General features: G+C 40.6%; 1 protein-coding gene across 4 annotated transcripts in view; it reads left to right on the top strand.

Moving 5' to 3' along the window:
• The window catches only part of SUPT3H (SPT3 homolog, SAGA and STAGA complex component), a 375,450-nt gene that overhangs the window by 314,185 nt on the left and 42,331 nt on the right, over positions 1–18,934 (top strand). The gene's annotated exons all lie outside the window — the stretch shown is intronic.

Here is an 18,934-nt window from a genome sequence, read left to right as displayed (position 1 = left end):
TGTTTATTCCAGAACACTCAGGAGGCTTCATTTATCCTCCTGAGGGTTTATGTGGCACTCCCTGTCCTGCTGAGGCAAAGGACACCTCAGGAGCTCACCAGTCCGTCACACTGGCGCAGCCTAGTCAGTCCTCCTGATGTGCTTTTCAGAGATGTGGGGGCTGCATGGGAAATCAGCGCCAGGTATGTGAGCACAGTATTTGCATTAAAATGTCACTTTTATTCAAAATGTATATGTGTGTCTATGTAGTCTTTTAGACAGGTAGAATTTATATGTGTATTTGCGTGTATACACATAAGTAGCCTCATTTTAAAAGATTGTCTTCTAAGGGTTTTAAATGTATAATACCATTTCATCATTCCAACAGCCTAAAAGATAGTAGGATTATGACTCTCCTAAATAAATAAACATTAAAAGATAATCTTAAATGAACCAAAAATTTCACTGACACTATTTCATGTAAGTCACCATTTGACATTCTACTGTCTTTGATGGTTGGAGTCAAATGACTGGCCTGAACCCCAGTTTAATCAGTTATGAAAATAACTGATTTTTTTAGCAAATATTTAATAGTAACCCTTGAAAGTTCCTAGCACTATGCCTAAAATAGAGAACATGCTCCCCAAAAGCAAACACGGTTTTTTCTTTTAAAATCATTGTCATCCTCGTAAAACACAGAAATAGAAATGCCCTTCTGAAAAGTGCAAAGGAGATCCAGTCTGACATGTGACTGTGGGGGCAGAGACCCAGACCCACTGATTCTCTTTCTTTGTAGCCTTCAGAGAATTCTCTGGTGTTTTCATGTCTATATTCACGTGTACAAAGTGGGTAATAATGTGTTCTTTATACTTTCAGAGTATCTTGAGCTCCATGACTGCTGGACTCCTTTCCTGCCCCACATTTCTGCCCCCGTGTGGGCAAACAGACCCATGTTGAGGACCATTTTACTTCCGGTGGTGGTGGCATTACTGACCACATATGGGAAGTGAGGCTTAAATGCAAAAAGGGTATGGTAAAAAGATGAAAAGCTACAGAAATTGTGGGTTGCAAAAAGTGACTGCCAAAAGCTTTTCCAGGAATGAGAGCTTAGAGAAGTTGGAAGCTTTAGATTGAAAGAATGAAAGATATAGTACATCACAAACTGGCTTTAATTACAAGTTTCCAACTTGAGGATCAAGAAAGGACCTTTATCTAGAAAGGTTCCTATTCCTGCTTTCACTGATTCCTAAACTTCAGCTAGCAGTCGCTGACCTCTCTTAAAATATGTCTTGTACCCATGTGAAAATTTAATTTCAAGTATCTGGGTGAAAGGGTTCATAATTCAACAAAATCATTTGGTGATAAGTTGTAGTCCTGGTCCATTCTCTCAGTCCATCTTAGTAGGACCTTCTTTCCTTTAGTTTTTCAAGATAAATGAGAATTTATACTGTTTTTCTAAAACCTCCTAAGAATTTAACTGTGAAATCAGTATTCCCAGGTTATTTCAGCATCCAATCCTTACACTCTTTTCTTCCAACCTAAACTGAGAATTTTTCTCTCTTTCTCCTTGGTGGAAAGAAAAATACTATAATATTATATGAACAAACTCTCTGAGGCCCTTTCTAATTTTGTTAGCAGTGTTTCTCACACTTGCTTGGAAGAATTTTGTCACTGTCTTCACTTTAATCTCAAGACAGCTTCCCTGTATGCCCATACCTCTTTTAGGGGTCAAGGTCTAGAGAAGGAAACCTTTTCACACTTGGATAGATCTAGGCCCAGGGAGCTCCTAGTGATTCAGGACATGGTAGGAAGAGTCAAATCCCTCCTCTTCCTTATTTCTTTGACTCTCTCTGAACTGTTTTCTCCTTCAGAGACAAGTTTTGAACCTTGACTCACTTTCCCTAAGATATTTTGTATTTCCTGGTCTGCCTACCCCCAGATAGATCAAGGGACTGTGTTTTAATCATTTTATATCTCCCTTAGTGAATTACAATGGTCTTTGCTTATTTGGAGCTCATCAAAAGATGGATGAATAATTGACAGATGAGCGAAATGATGGTCTGAAGAGAGAACAACCTTCCAATGGACAAAGTCCAATCTTAATCTCCCTGGTCAGGTTTAGGCCCCCTGAACTTCGTATAGCCTGTAAATATGGATACTCCACTACTTTTGATTAAACAGTTTATAGATCACTGAGCCATAAAAATGATATGGTTGCTTCATTATTAGTATCCAGCATTAATCATTGATTCCCCTGGAACCTCAGGCAAAAGTCATGTCCAGGTTACCTCATGAGCAGTATCTATTTTAAACTGAATATTTTCAGTGGGTAGTTATATATACCAAATGTTTCAAAGAATCCTTGGGCATTGAGAAAGTGTGAAGCTGAGCTCCTCGCATCATGCTGGAGCCATAGTGGGAGCTGACTCTGAATCTTTTGTTGTAGCGCACAGACTGTGTACACGTGGTGTGTGGGTTCAGTGGTTGCAGCACATGATCTTAGTTGCTCGGTGGCATGTGGCATTTTAGTTCCCCAATCTGGGATCAAACCTGCATACCCTGCATTGAAAAGCAGATTTTTAACCACTGGACCACCAGGGAAGTCCTGACAAGTTTCTCGTTTTTGGGGGGGGGGGGGAGGGGTTGTTTTGTTTTGTTTTGTTTAAATCCAAGAAAGCATTGTCTAATTATTGGGCTCTGGAGTTGGCCTTGTTATAGAAAATCCTTCTTCATGGGTGAAGTCAGATTTTACTGGTATGGCTATTTTATGAGCGATTAAACTGATAACATTTAAGGCAGGCTACAGTTGATAGTCAATAGATAGGTTTTTTAATGACAGCAATTATAAATATGAAACTATCCCCTGATAGAGGTGACTCTGAATCATCACTATCCATTCAGGAAGCTTTTGACTGAAAAATTACAGGCACCAGAAATAACCACTTAGAAAACAAGATTTGAAGAACCCAAAATAGCCGAATTATTTGGATATTAAGACACAGCTATTACTGAGATGATTATGAATTCCCAGAGACACAGCTTAACTTTTCTGATAAAAGTTCCTTTGTTAGTGGTATGCTGCTGTACAGTTGCAGACACATTTTTATGATACATTTTTATGCATGGCCATCAATTAGGAAAAGAGTCTAGACATCTTGTTTTCAAATTTGGAAGGACTGTTTTCTCATTGGATAATGGCTTCACATTGCTGTCATGAAATATGTCAGGTTCCCACACAGACTGTAGTTGTCTGCATTCTTAGTGGGGAACCTTTCTCTCGTCCCATCAAGAAATTCATTCCCAGCAGGTAGTATTTTGTGCTATAAGGCTAAATAAAATCACTGGTCACCTGCAGTATAAAGACGCAGCTTCATATTTCCTCACTGGAGGAGAAGTCGCCTTTCTTTTTATACCAAAGAAAAGCAGACACCCACAGGGATGCTGCAATTCTGCTTTGAAAGAAATAGAAGAATTCTCAGGATTGGACTTCCTTGGTGGCTCAGTGGTAAAGAATCTGCCTGCCAGTCGAGCCAATCAACAGGTTTGATCCGTGGGTTGAAAAGATCCCCTAGAGGAGGAAATGGCAACCCACTGAAGTATTCTTGCCTGGGAAATCCTGTGGACAGAGGAGCCTGGCCGGCTACAGATCATGGGGTTGCAAAGAATCAGATAAGACTTAGCAACTAAACAACAAAAGGATAGTAACAAAGGAAAAATCGCACAAAGGAATATGTCCTGATATACTGCTGTCAGCTAAAAGGATGGTGGTTCCTCTCCAGAGGCAGATGGAGATAAGACTTGGGAAGGAAGATGGAAGAAATTGCCTCTCCCATGTGTAATTAGGACCCACTTCTCTGCAACCTCTGTCTTTTTCCTGAGGGGTGTGTCTGGTTTGCGTCTTCCCTGGGCAGGGAAATCAATTCCCCTGATGAACAAGGAAGAATAAAGATCAGGAGTAATTCTCACATTTTATTCAGAAGAAATCATTTTCCAGTTAATTAAGCAGCTGTAGTTTTGAATTCCTGGTATGTGGTTAGTGCCATGTTAGACACAGGAGGATAGAGGAAGGGAAAAATGAGCATCTACTGAATGCCGGCACCTCTCACAGGAGCGGGCCCGCTGAGAGCCTGTCTTTATTTGCACCTCTGTCAACTCCCAGCACCAAGGCCTGAGACTAGAAAGAGAGCTTGAAGTTCAGCTGTGGGGAGGGCAACAGTAGCTCTCTCTTTTGATAAATGTTAACTTTACCCCATTGATTGCAAGTGCTTTTGGAATTCAGAGGGAGCTGTATGGCTGGACTAATCAAGAGTTTCCCTCCGTGATTGCTGTGCCTCTCGGTGCTCTCCTAGGCCTGGTGGGACCCTCAACCCCACGTTGTGTGCAGAACCTCCTATCACAAACACTGCTCAGGCCCCCTTCACCGCCACGCCCTGAACCAAAAGGCAGGCCCTAATGGATGAGTAAACAGACGTACGTGGTCTATGCAGACAATGGACTGTTGTTCAGCCCCTGAAGGAATGAAGTGCTGATCCTTGCTACCACATGAATGAACCTTGGAAACATGCTAAGTGAAATAAACCAGACACAAAAGGACAGATATTGCATGGCTTCACTTTTGTGAAATAGCTAAAAAAGACAAATTCATAGAGATAGAAAGTGGATTTGAAGTTTCCAGGGGTGGAGGAGAGGGAGAATTATTGTTTAATGGGTACAGACCTTTTGTTTGGAGTGATGAAAACTTTGGGGAAATAGTGGTGATAGTTGTTTAGTTTTGTAAACATAATACCACTGAATTATGCACTTAAAATGGTTACAGTGGAGAATATTTTGCTACATATATATATTTCTTTTTCACTGTCCTCACCCCAAAAAAAGCAGCTGCTGCCAAACGACATGAAGGTCTATGGATTGTGCTGTAGCCAGAGTGTTAGGTGGGTGTTATATTAAGTTTGAGTAAGGAGGATTTGAGCTGCATAAGTTTTTAAGTAAGAGAAAAGGCGGATTAGCTCATCAAATCCTTCTTCTCTTCATGTTCTAATTCAAGATTCGGTATATACTCATAAATTGACACAGTGTCCACAGTGGTTGCATGTGCTGGCTGAAAGAGAGTATGACTGGGGCTTCCCTGGTAGCTCATGGTGAAGAGTTCGCCTGCCAACACAGGAGGCATTGGTTTGATCCCTGGTCTGGGAAGACCCACATGCCATGGCACAACTAAGCCCTTGCACTGCCACTCTTGAGCCTGTGCTCTAGAGCCTAGAAGCTGCAGCTACTGAAGCCCAGTGCCCTAGAGCCTGTACTCCACGACAAGAAAAGCCACTGCAGTGAGAAGCCCACACACTGCCATTAGAGAGTAGCCCCCTCTCACCGCAACTAGAGAAAAGCCCGGGAAGACCCAGCACAGCCAAAAAAATCAACTTAAAAAACAGTATGACTCATATTATTCTTAAATTTGTTGGTGTATATGTATTATAGATCCAGATAATAAATGCATGAAATATAATAGTCTTTCTGTATATTAGCAACTAATTAGATGGGCATTAAATATTCAAATTGCAAATATATTTATTTTAATAAAATATATAATATGATTCTGTTAAATTTTCAAAAAACTAAAATAGAAATTTTAATTTTATTTAAATACTTTTAAAACATATCAAGGGCAAGCCGATCATAATGGTATTAACACAGCTGGTAAAGGAAAAGATATTCAGGCTAGAATTTTGGGAAAATGCCAGTGGTGTTTTTTTGTGCTTTGTACAATGCAAAGTCTTTCAAATTTGTTACTAGAAGTTGTGGTCACAACTCTGCCAATAGCAGTGACATTCTTTGGAACAATTTGAAGGTTACTTACGATATTTTCTGGATATACCCAAAGAAAGAACATCTTGATGAAATAGATGTCAAATTTGACCTTGCAATCACTGTCAAACCCATGGTGGGAATACTAAGAACAGTTGATGTGATTTGATACAATTTTGAGAAGATACAAGATGAACCGTAAAGAGACCAACACAAGTTTCTCAGATCAAGAATAAACCAAGATCTTTGGAAGAAAATAAAATCAATTTTAAATTGCGCTGTCCACAAGTTACTTGGTATGAACTCTTGGCTACTGTGAATAACGCTAGCCAAAGCTTATCAAAAAGTTATATCTCAATTTGGCTAATTCACTTATTTAAAAAAGTTATTTTTTTATTTTAAGAGAAAATTGTTTTCTAAATCAAAAGCAAATTTGAACAAAGGAATGAAAATACTTGCCTAATTATGAAGGAGAATTTTCACAAATCATCTTAAAACTGATTTCTATAGAAAATATTTTCTGTTTATTATAGATCAGGGTTGTTATTACAAGAAAATCATTTCAGTGAATCTCTTATTTGTTTTGTTGTTATTTCTAGAAAAGTTACGTAAATTCTATGGGGTGAGGAAGGGGATAAGCATTGTCTGAAAAAGCTTCTCACTTAATTTTAACTTGGGGAACAGTGTTTATTCATCTGACATATAAACTACATGAAGTAAGCAGTTGTCTCCAGCAGGACATATAGTGGAGAAACTTTGGAAGAAGCTACCAGGTTGGGAAGCAGGGAGAGAGGCACGTAAAAATTAGAAATTGATGTGAAAGCTTGGGAAAGAGGAGAGGTGAGACTTCATTGAGGTCAGGGTCTAGGAGAAAAGAGCCAGGAGGGAGAAGGAGAGGAAGAGAGGTTCAGCAGACAGGGGAGAGGTGAGCGTGGCCACAGGCGCTCAGAAGCCAATGAGGAAGCGGGCCCAACTGCAGAAAGGACCCGGGTTCACAGTGGAGGGAGGTGTAGGCTTTGGCCCGGAACCGCAGTAGCAGTTTTCTTCTTCCTCTGTAACCCTTTTAAGACCTCTAGCATGTGTCGCCCAGGTGCACTCTAAAAGGGTTCTGCCAGGTTACTCTACCACCGGCAATTCGTGAGAGTTAGATTTGGCTGTGTTCATGCCAGTGTTATTAAGTTTTAAACATCATTAAAAGTTTAATAATTTGATGGTCTGCCAACATTTCTAAAATGTGGCATGGCACTAAAACGAAAACCATCCCTGTTTGTAAAATTGGTATAGGGGGAAGAACCCTTGCCCCCAGCCGTGACGACAAGTCCGTGAGCCCCTCTCCATCCGTATTGTGAGTCATAATACAGGACCTTCTGAGTCCCAGAGCGGTTAAGGAGAATAAAGGAGATGATAAAAGTGAACATTTGTAATTGTAAGCTAGATAAATGTAAATTTTAAGATAATTGGTCTATACCATATTAACTCACATGGCAAGACATAACCTGAGTACCTACTTCATAAGACTGTGTGAGGCTTAAATAAAGCTATATCACTTCTAACCCCCAGTTTTTAAAATCGAAATTTGAAGTAGGGGATGGACTAAATAACCAATCCTACTTCAAATTTTGATTTTAAAAACTGGGGGTTAGAAGTGATATATCTGGGGTATATGTATAGAAGTGATATAACTGGAGTTAGAAGTGAAATATCTAAGGATAGCCAGGAAAATTCTCAAAAAAAAAAAAATTGGGGTTGCTGTTGTTGTTGTTGTTGTGTCCCTCAGTCATGACCAACTCTTTGCGACCCCACACTCATGGACTAGAGCCCTGCCAGGCTCCTCTGTCCATGGCATTTCCCATGCAAGAATACCAGATTGTGTTGCCATTTCCTTCTCCAGGGATCTTATTGACCCAGGGATCAAACCTGCATCTCCTGTATTGCAGTTGGATTCTTTTACCTTTGAATCACCAGAGAAGCCCCTTATAATTGGGACAAGGAGTATTAATTAGGTAGGCCAAATATTAAAACATAATACAAAGCTTTAGTAACTCACAGTTCAATGTTGGTATATAAATAGATTGAGAAACCTCAAAAGAACAAAAATATACCCAAATATGGATGGTGAATTTAACATACGATAAAAACAGAAAAATAATCTCCAAAATTATGTTTGTAACCAAAGCAAAACAACCACCAAAAACACCTAATATATAAAGCAACAAGAAGGTATATTCTGTTATTATTTAAAAGGAGTAATCGAGGAAAGTATCTGTCGCTATCTATACATGTTTGTCTATGCGTGTGCTTGTATGTAATAGGCTTCCCTGGTGGCTCAGATGGTAAAGAATCTGCCTGCAGTGCCAGAGACCTGGGTTTGATCCCTGGGTCAGGAAGATCCCCTGGAGAAGGAAATGGCAACCCATTCTGGAGAATTCCATGGACAGAGGAGCCTGACAGGCTACACAGTCCATGGGGTCGGAAAGAATCAGACACAAGTGAGTGACTAACACTGGACTGGACTGGATGCTTCTATATGCAAAGAATCATCTGGAAGGTGACCGTAGTTGTTGACGAGTTCAGTGATGAGAGGGAGGCATACTAGTTAATGTTAACGTTTGCCATCGTTTGAAGTTTTAAACCAATTTCAAGTATTACCTATTTTAAAATATTTTAGAGAAAATAGGAGCTCAGAGTAAAAGCCAGGCCAGTGGGAACTTTTACAAATAAAGTATCTTGATGATTTTTTAAAGTTTCACTCAGGTATTTTAGTGCACTGGTATCTAATGTATCAGGAGTTGTATAAATCTTCTTTTTTGCAATGCAGTTCTTTGCCTAGTCCCAGGCACAGAACTGGCTTGTAGTGAAGAGTTTCTGGGGTGTGAAGGTAGCTTTCCTTGACTATCAAATGGGTCTAATTTAAGAAGCAGGATGGCCAAGTTGGCAGTCCTCTTAAATACTTTCCCCAATAGTACCAAGGTGAAATATCAAACTTTTGGCAGCCAGGCGAGTTCCATGAATTCATGTGTAGCATTTCTTTACTGTCTAGAATTGAGATCCACTGCCCAGTGCTTAGTTTTAAATTATCTTTCAGAAATTCTTGCGACATTTCTGCACTGGTTGAAATGAAGCCCTTTGAACACATGAGGAGTTGTTTAAATGTCTTGCTATGGGAAGTCACTGCTGAATGCATTTTGGCAGAGTTTTGTTTCTTGCTGCTCTTTCCAAGTCTCTTCTTTTTGGTCCTTCCTCACTGCCCACAGTCAGAATCACTATGTCAGAGTTTATCTTCATAAAAGTTAGAAACTAAGCAATTTTTCTCTTTTTTAAAAACTTAACATTGGAGAAAGCACAGTAAACATATATTACCAGTAATTGTATCAAATTGGGGATTTTGCAAGCCCACGAAGTCAGCATCTCAGAAAATGGAGACAGCCGTATCGTGTATATGATCATCTTGAAAAATACCACCTCCCCAAATAATAATGCCTGTTACAACCAAGTATAAATCAGAATGTAATGATGTAACTGCTGACCTTTTGGCCAACTGCAATTGTTAATAGTAGTCAGGTCTGTAATAACTGATGGAATGATGGTGGTTTATGGATGATAAGAAAATCACAGTAAGCCATTGCTTGCTCTCAAGGTTGGCAACAGCACTCACTATCTATGTGTCATATCTCTGATGTCTGTAACAACCCCAGAACTTAGTGTCTTAAAACAACAGTTATCATTTGATGTCGCATAATTACTGTGGGCCAGGAATTTGGGAGCAGTAAGGGTTGAGCCTGCCTTTTGTGATTTCCCGTGAGATTACAGTCAGCTGTCAGCCAGGTGCTCACTGAAGCCAGATGGTTCCTTCTAAGGTGGCTCACTTATTACGTGGCTGTCATGGTTAGTGCTGCCCATTGCCCGGAGATCTCAGTTCTCTGTGAGAGTACGTGTCCTCATTGCATGGCAACTGGCTTATTCCAGACCTGGAAACCCAAGAGAGCATGGAGAAAATCACAGGGGCCTTCTGCACCCTACCTCAGGGTCATGCTGTTAGCTTTACCAATCCTGATTCAGTGTGGAAGGAGCCATGCAAGGGCAGGAACACCAAGGGGCCAGAACTACCAGGGACTGTCTTGGAAGCTGGCTACACAGCAGCCCATGCAGGATACAGTCTTTGGGAAAAGAGCAATTTGGGCTGAGTTAAAAACAAACAACAACAACAAAAAAAACATGACACCATGTCAGAAGCTTCATCTCATCCCCAGAAGTATGAGCACTGAAGATTAGGCCACATTACCTCCAGTAGCTATGATATTAAAGGAGGGCATTTCTCTTGAGTAAAGCACCACAGCCAAGAATTGCTGAACGAGTTCCGTTACCCCTCCACTAAATCCTAAGTGAACATTTTTATCACAGTGGATTTCTGTATGATGACTAATGAACTGTAGGGTAATCCAGCCATTGTTTTTAAAAATCCATTTTGACAAATAAAGCCGATGTGCTGCTGAAGGAGTTGGGGTTAGCCCCCCTCCAAGTCCTGAAGGACCTGTGTGTGCCTCCTCCACAGAGAGGAGGTTCCTGTTCTCCACGTCCAGCCCGAACCCCGCACCACATCATCGGCCTCGCCTTCAGTTTCTCCTCTTTAGTAGGACCTTGGGTTGAGTCAACACAACTGGGATTTGGAGTCTTGACTCCAGAAAGTCTGTGTTTTTTCAGCCTCAGGCTCAGCCATTCTCTGATTTTAAAACTAGTAACATTTCAACTTCTACATTCAAAGGCACATTTAGCAGTAAATGAGAGAATGTGCCTAAGAGACTTTGGCACAGTGACCTAACAAGAATCAGAATGCAATTAATGAGATGGTAATCAGAGTCATCCTAATCGTGCTGTCATTATCACTGTCGTACATCTGACCTTGACCTGTGCAGCTGTACTCCATGCTGACTTTGAGGTATGCTGAGTTTTCTAACCTGTTTTTTAAAAAGCAGAAAACAACTCATTCTGACTTTTCTACCCTAGAAAAATGATATACATGTATGTGAAAGAATACATGAAAATTACTTAGAAAATGGAGAGAGGTGCTTTTACTTATTTTTTTTCTTTTTAAAAAAAATTATTTATTTATTTTACTTTACAGCATTGTATTGGTTTTGCCATACATTGATTTGAATCTGCCATGAGTGTACACGTGTTCCCCATCCTGAACCCTCCTCCCACCTCCCTGCCCATCCCATTCCTCTGGGTCATCCCAGTGCGAGAGAGGTGCTTTTACAAGGCCACTAGAATAAGATCCAGAAGCGGCTCAATGGCTTCAGTTAACAAGCTCTTTTGGGAACCTCAGAGGCCTCATATTTACAGTTAGAGTTTAAGGCTTTTTGTTGTTTAGTCGCTCAGTCATGTCTGACTCTTTGTGACCCCATGGACTGCAGCACGCCAGGCTTCCCTGTCCTTCACTATCTCCTAGAGTTTGCTCAGACTCATGTCCATTGAGTCAGTGATGCCATGCAACCATCTCATCCTCTCTCGCCCCCTTTTCCTTTTAAGGCTAGATGATCTTAAAGATCTCTTTCATCCATCATCATCTTAGTGATTTTGTATTTGATCTCACAGTCACCCTATGGAATAAGAGTTCTCTTTGGGCAGTTTACTTCCATGACTCAGCTTCCTCATGTAGAAAATGTGACTAGTAATAGTACCTTCTCATGGACTTGTTAGGGATTAAGTGAGTTAAAATGTGTAAAAACCCTTACAGCATTGCCTGGAGTGCAGTCAGAACTCCATAAGTCTTAGCAATGGTGATGATGATGTTTATAATGATGATTTTGCAGATGAGGAAGCTGTGATTCATCAAAGGTCATCATTTTTTTTATTCTGAGATCACACAGTAGGAGAGCTGGAACTTGAATTCAGGTCTTCTACTAAACCACATTGTTTGTGCATATATCTTTCAGACCTTGTTATCTATTTTTTAAATATAGAATTGATTCTCACAGCATCTAAACAGTGCTGCGAAGACTGTCTTACAGAAAAAAGCGAGGAATGAGAAAGATGGGGTGGCATTTGTCCCTAGGATTTTGAGTCTGTGGGACATACAGCAATACCTCCTTCAAAACTAAGTCCCACCAAGGCGTCACCACCTAGGAGGGTGGAAGAGAATCCTACTTAATTCCCAGGAACTCTTTGAGCTGCCTCACTTCTGCTGACACTGCCTGTGAGGTAATCACTCACTTTACCCTACCTCAGTTACATCTTCTCATTTCTCACTTATCTGGATAAGAGGCATGAATTCTATTGTATATTGTACAGGCTGTTAAAGCAGCAAGTAATGGTTTGGTTTTAAAAAAGATTCTTTGGGGACTTCCCTGGTGGTCCAGTGGTTAAGACAGTGCTTCTAATGCAGAGGCCATAGGTTCGATCCCTGGTCAGGGAACTAAGATCCCACATGCCTCACAGCCCAAAGGTTACAGTAGAGTCTTTGTTCTCCAGTCTTTTCCACTAAGTGTTGTTCTGCTTTGGGTGAATGCTCGAAAAGCAAGATCTCATTGTCTCCTATGCAGTTACTGTGTTAGGAATACACCACAGCCCCAGACAATGCCAGCATCATCTTAGCCACGTTAAAAAGACAGGGGAAACTAGAAGCAATTTGACTAGTTTGATTATTATTCCTGTTTTGTTTTCAAGTATAACCAAGGTGTTATTTCTCAAAGACTGTGTCTTTCAAAACAAAATGTCCTTGAGTAGCTCTCCAATTTTAAACAATGCTATCTTTACTCAAAATATTTTTGAAATTACTCTCTGGTAATTATCTTCAGAGCTTGCAGCACTTTCTTTTGAAAAGATTCAGTGGTGACAAATCAAGTTATTTCACAAACACACCATGTAGTTGTAGACATAAATATAAAAAGAAAAATTATGGAATGGATTGTTTTGTGGCCCAATTCAGTAGCTGAAGCTAAGTTGATGCAGAAAATTTAAAAATTGTTAAAAAAATTTTAAATATCAACTGGTAATAATAGGTTATTACCATTTCTGGACGTCATTGGCATATTTCCATTGTATCCACATCATTAAGAGTATTTATCTTCACATACTCTCGTTTACCTAGTGGAAAGTTAAATAAAATGTTCTATAATAACTTTTTTAACAAAATAATGTTCAATTATTATATTGTTCAATTTTATATTTTATATTATTTTTAAATGTTATAAAAATGTATTATTTTATTGCCCTATAAAACACACAGGCTTATTAACCTGGTTTTCTTGGCCTGTTTATGAGAATGTTTTATCAAAATGGATATTTTAAATGTTATAAAGATGTAATACTGTGCTAAATTAGACTATAAATGATTAATTTGGAAAACAAATACATTTTTATTATTTTTCTAGAATGTCTTTATGTGTTATAATAGGCAACTATTAGGAAGTAAGATGCCTTCCCATGTACACCCATGCTGTCTTTGGGCACACAGGCCTCTCCTACAGATGAATAATTGAGTCACCATTTGTCTCAATTTAAATGTTGGTTTTGTGTGTGTACTTTTCTTTTGTGTTTGTTGTTGTTCTGTTGCTAAGTTGTGTCCGGCTATTTGCTATACCCTGTCAAATGCAGCACGCCCTGCTCGCCTGTCCTTCAGTATCTCCCAGAGTTTGCTCAAATTCATCCCCGTTGACTTGGTGGTGCTGTCTAACCATCTCATCCTCTGTCACCCCCTTCTCCTCCTGCCCTCAATCTTTCCCAGCATCAGAGTCTTTTCTGGTGAATTGGCTCTTTGCATCAGGTGACCAAAGTATTGGAGCTTCAGCTTCAGCATCAATCCTTCAATGAATATTCAGGGTTGATTTCCTTTAGGATTGACTGGTTTGATCTCCTTGCAGTCCAAGGGACTCTCAAAAGTCTTCTCCAGCACCACAACTCGAAAGCATCAATTCTTTGGTGCTCAGCCTTCTTTATGGTCCAACTCTCACATCTATATGTGACTACTGGAAAACCATACACATTTTGTATTTGTTCAGAAGACTTCTCTCTAGAAGTCTGTATGAGTAAATTTATATGGACTGCTGTAGGTATATTGTGTTAGCTGCTCAGTTGTGTCTGACCCTTTGCGACCCCATGGACTGTAGCCTGCCAGGCTCCTCAGTCCATGGAATTATCCGAGCAAGAATACTGAGGTAGGTTGCCATTCCCTTCTCAGGGGATCTTCCCAACCCCAGGATCAAACCCGGGTCTCCTTCACTGCAGGCAGATTCGTTACCATCTGAGCCAGCAGGGAATTTGTAATAAATATAAGAGTAGAGAGAAAAGTTCGAAGTCAGAAAAAATGGGGCTAAATTCTTGAAGTAGATTTCAGTAGGAGAAAAGAAGTTAGATTTTTGGCTGCTAACGGTTGGCTCAAGGGGGTTGATTTACTGAAGCTGTGTCTTGTGGCGAAAAGAGCAGGAGTCAAGAGTCTTGGGCTTAAAGTCTTTGGCTGTGCCACTAATCTCCCTGAAGGATCTCAGACAAATCACTTGACCTCTGTGAGCTTCTGTTCCCTCATCTGTATGAGTGTTTTGATGACATGACTGCTAAAACCTCTTCCAGCTCTAACATTCCATCATTCTAGTTCTGAATGAACTGATTCAGATCTTCTTCTCCCTCTGTGTTAACTGCATGCAGACTTCTTAAACATCCACAGATGTTTAACTTCCAGGCTCTGTATTAGTCAGGTCAGTCTGCCGTTACAGAATACCATAGACTGAGTGGCTTAAATAACAGATGTTTCTTTTCTGACAGTTCTGGAGTCCAAGATCCAAGTGCTGGCCAGCTTGGCCCCTGGTGAGAGCTCTCTTTCTGGCTTGGAAGTAGCCACTCGCTGGTTATAACCTCACATGGTCTTTCCCACTCCCCTCCTCTTATAAAGCCACCCATCCTAGGGGTTAGGACCCCACCCTTATGACCTCATTTAGCCTTAATCACTTCCTAAAAGTGATGCCTGCATTGGGCATTAGGGCTTCAACACAGGATTTCTCGGAGGGAAACACAATTTAATCCATAGCAGTTCCTCTGTCTAGAACCTCTCTTCATTTCAAGTGGTCTGTACTCACTATCCTCCTTTTTAGGTTATAAAGAAAACAATGTTAAATTTTACAAGCTTCCAAAATTAGAGAAATAATAAATGTACTCTCAACAAATATGTATAAGAAATAGAAGAGGAAATGACTTCTTGATGAGCCTTTTCCCCTGTATTTTATTGTGGAAACTGTAACATAAAACACACAGGCTTACAGAAAAACTGATAAAATTTTATGGTGAGCATCCATATACCCACCACCTGTATTCACAATTAATATTTTTACTCTTCTTATTTTCTTACAGATCTGTCCACTCTCCATTCATCAACCACCTGTTTTTTATTTGTTTGAAGCTTTTCAAACTAAATTCCAAACACCAGTACCTAAGCATTCATCTTATTTACTAATGTTTAATTTTTTTCTTTTAGATCATCATTTTAAATCATGCTATGTTCTGTGTATGTTAAATTGAAAGAGTTATGTTGTGGGAAAAGGGACATTGCTCCATTAGTAGAGGCTAGTTTTAACATATACTAGTTTGTGAAAGCATCATTATTTAAATCACTAAAAAGAGCTGAGAAATAAGAGAATGAAAAATGCCACAATTCTTTTTTAGAAAGTAAATTTGGCAGAAGATTAGGAAAAAATCAGGTTATAGGCATTTGAGTACTTTTATATACATATGTGGACTTCGAAATAATTTGCTTTCTACCTTTGCTTTGATTTGTAAATGTGAGGGTAGGGAAATGGAAAAAGATGTTTCTCTTCTGTACTCTTATCCCTAGAAATTCTTTCTCAACCAAGAGAGAGAATCTCAAGTGTCTCCTAACATGTGGTTGTCACCTTGTAAAGAAGGATAAAGGAGGATGTGAATGATTGAATATGAATGAATGACTATCATTAGCATCAGAAAGTCCTTTCTAGAGACTCTTTAACTGGTGGCTATGAGATAATGATTATCCTCTGATGGATCATGCACTGCCCTCCCTAAAAGTGTGAGTAAAGGGTCCAGGCAGATTTGTAAAGGGCCTGTTCATTCATATGTGACCGTGCTCAGTAGCTTCAGTGATACCTGACTCTTTGCAACCCTATGGACTGTAGCCCACCACCTTCCTCTGTCCATCAGATTCTTCAGGCAAGAATACTGGAGTGGGTTGCCATGCCCTTCTCCAGGGATCTTCCCAACCCAGGGATCAAACCTGCATCTCCTGTGGCTCCTGCATTGCAAGCGGATTCTTTACCCTCTGAGACATCTGGGGAAGCCCTGCTCATTCATAGGCATCCATAATTGGCTTAGTTTTTTTTTTTTTTTTGCTTTTATTTACAGTAATAATATAACACAACTATATAATACAGCTATATGTTATACGTATATTTGTAGTTTTTGTAGTTATATATCCACAGGCCTCTTTTGCTAGTCCCTGAATTACTTGTAGATTCCTCAGAGCAATTGCAATTTAAAATCTGTCTGAATCTGCTGGAGTCTTAGTTGCTCTTAGTGGCTCATATCTCAGCTCTTTGTTCACCACTCAGAGCTCGCCACTGTCTTAGTGAGTCATCCCAGCATTTAGCAGCATCCAGGATGATTTTTCTCCAAAGTCACTTGAAGTGAACTCCCAAGGCCTGGAAGGAATTGTTTGTACAGGAGACAGCTGGTAGAGGACTTTTTTGGAATTGCCACAGTTCTTGGGGTGTGATATGCTATTCCAGGCAGACACTCTTGGAGTTGGGGTGGGGTGGCGGATGGTGAGGAAGGCAAACCAACATATTCTCAGTGTGGATAATTGTTTACTTTTGATGTTTGGACAAGAGCTGGCACAGCTGGAGAGGGTCTGCCGTTTTAAGCACTGTTCTTGCCATCCGCAAGGACAAGAAGTCTCCTGAAGACTCCCATCCTACTGCTGATGGAAATGGGTAGTAGAAACATCGGTGAGAATTGGCCCTTTTATTCAAAGCAAACCAGAGTGACACACAGGAGCCCAAATCAGCAGTGGGTCTACCACGTGGGGTGGTATAGATAGATACCAAGGAAGCCATCATCACAGAAGCCCAGCCGGGAAGCCAAAGAACAAGGGTCAAGCATTGCAGCAATTGGTCCGCAGTTGAGGACCTCAGACGAAAAGCAGATTAGGGATCTATGACTGGATGACAAGGACTCTGTCCTATTGGGAGGTTGGGGCACAGGAAGCTGTGGCTGGGGTGCAAGAACTAAGGAGCTAAGAAGGAACTAAGGAGCTCGCTAAGAAGGGGAGACGGGCAGGAGTCAGTAGGTGTGGCAGCACCCGTGGGCAGAAGTGGTGGCTGAGAGGATGCCACCAGTGAAGTCCCAGTGGGATGGTGGAGCAGAGCGGGCAGCCCAGCAGCTGCCCAGGGGCTGCCCAGGGTCAGTGGAGTGGCGGAGTTCAGAGGTGAGCAGAGAAAGTCACCTACTCACAGGTGATTCCCTTGTCATCCTGCAAGACGGAAGCATCATGAAGCGTGGACTCCTCTGGGCAGGCAGGTGGTGACGTCATCCTTAAAAGGCTGAAATGGATGGTTCCATGCTTAAGAGTTTTGTCTTTAAAACGTGTAATTATTGGGGGCAAGAAAAACCTGTTTTGAACTTGGTTTTTAAATTTTACTTTACATTTTCTTGGGGTTTAGTTCTGTTTGCTTCCAGCATGGTCCAAATACCTACTTCAAAGCAAACGTTCTAATAAGAACTTGTTAAAAGGAAGGGAAACCAGCTCCTGTGGCTTCTTGTCCACCAGCTATGGAGGCACTCACAGAACCACGTTTGTGAGTTGAGTGTAAATGAATCCGAAACCTACAAATTAGATTTCCCTTGAAATACACATGGGTTTAAAACCTTAACGGGAAAAGAACTTGGCAAATCAAACCTGACCATATTCAGTAAAACCTCACTAATTTGCGCTAATGACCAGGAGACCCATTGAGAATTACTGATATTTTGTGTGTTAGCATAGGAACAAGTACCAAAACAGGGGTGCAGGGATGAGGGGGTCTGGAGGAAGAGTAGATGGGGGGAAATCAAAGTACCAGTATCAAACAAACACACTTTCTGGTACAATGAAGAATGTACTTGAACGGTTACTGGAATGAAACTCAATAGCTTAATGAGGGCCTGGCCGTGGTGCGCCTGCCCGCTGCGGAGGCCTCCATATCATCCAGCCTGCCCAAGCCAGCAGCTAATATGCACTTAGGTTAAGAGGCCTTTGCTTTCTTGAAAGTTGGGGGGTTGTGGTTTTTGCAAGACTGTGAACCAATGAGATTCCACCATGTGTCACACACGTGTGTGACACAGCCTTGCACAGGCAAGCTGAGACTGTAGATCAGCATTGGGGTGGGATTGCTTATTACTTCTTTTGAAAAAAAAAGAAAAAAACAGTTCTTGTGAGAAGAGACAGCAAGGGAGGTTAGAATTCTGACTAGCTGGATCTTCTTGTAGTGGAAGAGGTTTAATTTTTTCTGAACTGAAGATGGGCCATTTAGTAGATATTTATCTTGTTGTGTATTTTACTAAAAATAAAAGTTGCATCTTCCTTTATAAGAAACAAGCTAAAAGGTTCTTTGAAGATTAATCATCTGTGACCTGAATTTCAGTAGTTATAGTGACTTTTAATTCATTTGGGAAATAGAATCTTCAGGTTGCTACTAACTAATGACTGTGGTTAAAGGACCACGATAATGCTTCCTTTGACTGTCCTCTCCATAATATCTAAGAATATCTAGGTGTTTGGATATTCTTTGTAACTGAGGAATTTCTCTTGACTGAACGTGTTATTCCTCTGACTCAAGAGCAGCCCCAGGTAATGATTTGTGCCTATACTGATTTTAATCAGTCCTTCCTACTTGCCTGACTGGGAGCTAATGTTTTACCAACTGAGGAATAATTTAGAACTTCCACTCAAGCAACCCCTGAAGGCTGTGGGGAATAATAAGTACATGAGGCCAGAGCACTTTTAGAACATGAGTCGAGCAAATGGTTTCAAGTCTTCTGGTGCTTCCTCTGGACCATAAATGGAGTTGTCACCTCAGCTGGTGCAGAAAAAGACTGAACTTCCTGTGATTCACACTAAAACCTTCTGCTTTCATCATTGTTAATCTTTTCTTTC

This window comes from Dama dama, chromosome 7, assembly GCF_033118175.1.
Source record: "Dama dama isolate Ldn47 chromosome 7, ASM3311817v1, whole genome shotgun sequence".
NCBI classification, from domain to species: Eukaryota; Metazoa; Chordata; class Mammalia; order Artiodactyla; family Cervidae; genus Dama; species Dama dama.
The sequence above is the reverse complement of the archived record's forward strand: the minus strand, read 5'-3'. Positions and strand labels throughout refer to the sequence as shown.